The sequence below is a fragment of the Centroberyx gerrardi genome, chromosome 14, assembly GCF_048128805.1.
Source record: "Centroberyx gerrardi isolate f3 chromosome 14, fCenGer3.hap1.cur.20231027, whole genome shotgun sequence".
Taxonomy (NCBI): domain Eukaryota; kingdom Metazoa; phylum Chordata; class Actinopteri; order Beryciformes; family Berycidae; genus Centroberyx; species Centroberyx gerrardi.
This window is the reverse complement of record NC_136010.1, coordinates 6,216,569-6,219,728: the sequence shown is the minus strand read 5'-3', so window position 1 is coordinate 6,219,728 and position 3,160 is coordinate 6,216,569.

Here is a 3,160-nt window from a genome sequence, read left to right as displayed (position 1 = left end):
TCATCAAACTAACACAGGCCATTGGACAAAAATGGACAAAAAGAGACTGAGTTTGGAGCATCAATGCAGCAGTATCGCACATAAAAGTTTGACTTCCACAGTACAGTGTAGCTGAATCTGCACATCTGTAGTGAGGGATCCTTTTATGAGGGTGTGAGGACATGTTCAGATCAGTACAGTAGCTGAACAGATGGCAAAGGTGAAGGTGGGTTGAGTTTAAACAAGGACAAAAATGTTCAGGAAGACGTTGAAGAGTTGTAGCACTAAGGTCAGAAAAACAGACTTTGAGGAGAGAGGACCTCAACAGAGAGAGTTATGTGCATGAAGTGAAAGTTTTCCATTTATTGGTAATACAGAGTGGTAGCAGCGTCAGTAAATACCTAATCAATAATGACAGGGAGGTGAGCCAGGTTGAAAATGTCCATACATGTTAAAGCGGTTTAGACAAAGAGGAGGTTTTCTGCTTTTTGGCAAAAGGGTCAAGACAGGAGAGCAGAAAAGATGGTGAGGGTCAGAGCTGATGACTTCAGACTGAGTTCAGAGAGTCCGTACACTTCTGACTGATGGACAGACTGTAAAGTGAGGAATTGTTTTTGTACGGTTGCAGGCGTTAGGCGACTTGGACCGTTGCAGGGTCGTGTCAGACTTCACCACAGATGAGTTTGGGGTGAACGGAGTTAAAAAAGAGTCTGTGCATGTTTAAATGTTGATGATGAAGTGACAGGTTCATTGTTGAGAGGGTTAAGATGAAACGACAAGTGAGTAACAGTTGTCAGAAAACCTGTGTCCACACATGATTTACCGATGTAAGCAATTTTGTCATTTTGTGGTTGAGGAGATTTCTTAATAGAATAATTACAACAGTAGTGAGGTGAAAGGAAATCCTTGTCATTTTGATTGTTGAGTTTCTGCTCAAATGTATATATTCTTTCAGTGCTGAGGGAGTCTCATGACCCCACAAGCCAAGAAAACCATTCAAAACACATATTTTATATTCATATATGAACATAAAATATGTGTTTTGAATATATATGTATTTTATTTCTATGCATATTTTAAAAAAATAAATAAATAAATTTAAAAAATAGATGGTTGTCAAACAATTACTATAGGCTGTTATTCCAAATTCTGGTAATTCCTGAATTGACTTTTTGGAGATGTGAAGTTTTTGTCTGACAGCAGCAGCTATGGAGTTCAGAAACATAAATTGAGGTGAGTTGAAAGGAGTCGGTTTTAATGTTTGCTGAGGGTTAGTCTGCTGTATTTTAAAGATAATGCACCTACTGTAAAAAGTATTTTGACATTAAATTGAATAATAGTTATTTTCCCAGCTGTAGTTTGCAATTCATTGTTTTCAATGCTAACAGTACAGCAGCTTTGCAGTTCTGTCACAAATCTCCTGTCAACCACGGCTGGCACCATCATGGAGGCTGATGAAGAATTGTCTGTACACAAATAATGTCTAAATATAGGGAGTCAGCTCAGGTAAACAACAGCTGGTTGGTTTGTTAGCTAGCTAGCTAGCTAACCAGCAATCTAACCAAGCAAAGTAACTAATGTTAACATGTAACTAGCCTACTAGCTGCTATCTGCTAGCTAAATTTCAAAGATGCTTTGTAAGACTAGGTATATAATTTTTGTTGCAAACATTTACTTTTTTCCCACACTCATTTCCAAATGACAAATCTCCTGCAATTCCAGAATGAGCCAGCTACTTGGCAAATCAGATGTGTTAACGACAGTGATGATTAGACCAGATGGTCTTGTAGCTACCTAACTAACAAGCTAACATTATCAAAACACACAATAGATCTGATGGGTCAGTGGTGAAATGATCTGTTCTTGGTCAAAAACAGCACAGAAATGAACTAATCCATACTGTAGAGATGGGCATGAAAAGAAAACAGCTGCCCACTCGAATGAAGCTCCCCTGTGTTTATTTCAACCTGTTTGTCAGACATAATCAAGTCGTATGTTTAGAAATGTAACTGTCACGCTTTATTTGGATGGTTGTTTGAATGTTGATACTCAACTTCCTATCAAGTGACTATAGTGTGTTACTAAAATGTTTCAAGTGATACTCATAATTGTGTGAAAAGTCTCAATGTTTGGACTATAGGGTTAATCTTAGGGTTGGGGTTAATGTTAGAAATAGGGTTAGGGTTAAGGTTAAGGGGTTAAGCTCAGGTCGGGGTTAGGGTTACATATTTCTGTGGAGATGCAGAAAATAGGCAAGTGACACTTTATCGAACATCTCCTTTTTGTCACCTGATAGTTGAATATCAACATTGGACTATCCAAATAAAGTGTTAGCTCAAATGAAAGCTCTCTGTTACAATATTTATCTGGCGTGTTTACAGAAGCTGTTTTCCACAGTGCGACAAAATGAAGGAGAGCTGTTGACAGAGAATAGACTAAAATTCATAATGTCAAGGTATTCCTTTAATGTAGTTGATGAACTCTTGTGAACCTCTTCTCTCACTTCATCCATCCCTTCATCCAGACTAGGAACAGATACTGCTGAAACCCTCGTGTGCGCTCACAGCCCCTACAGACCAATTCAGGTCAAGGAAGGTTGCACATAAACAAACACACACACACCGCCACTGTCGATTATCTGAGCTGCAACTCTAATCAACAGGTGTCTCATTCACACTTTTAGAGCGTCGTCGTCATAGCAACCACAACCACAAGAGCAAACAACAACAACAACAACAACGAGGAGGAGTTCACGGGCCAAGAGCTTGCCGAGTGGCCTACATATCACCAACATGAGAGCTTTGCAGCTGCCTCATGCCGCTCTACTGTAAGTAATTCTGGATGAGAGCGTCAGCTAAAAGCCTAAATTGCACCGGTAGACGGGAGCCAAGAAATGTCGGCCCATATTATCCCGCATGGCAGTGGTACAGAAGTAGCTTAGGACGCAGCATGGGAACGGAGAGATAGATAAACGTGACAAAGGAAAGATGGAGGCGAGCCAAATGGATAGAGGGGCGGATGGAGGAGGAGAGATGAAAGAGGTTTGTGTGTGTGACGGAGATCAGACGGCTCCCACTGAAGATTCCCATGATCTGCTGGATACTGTGGACTATGGTGGATATACAGTATATACAGTACAGGCATGAACACACACACACACACACACACACACACACACACA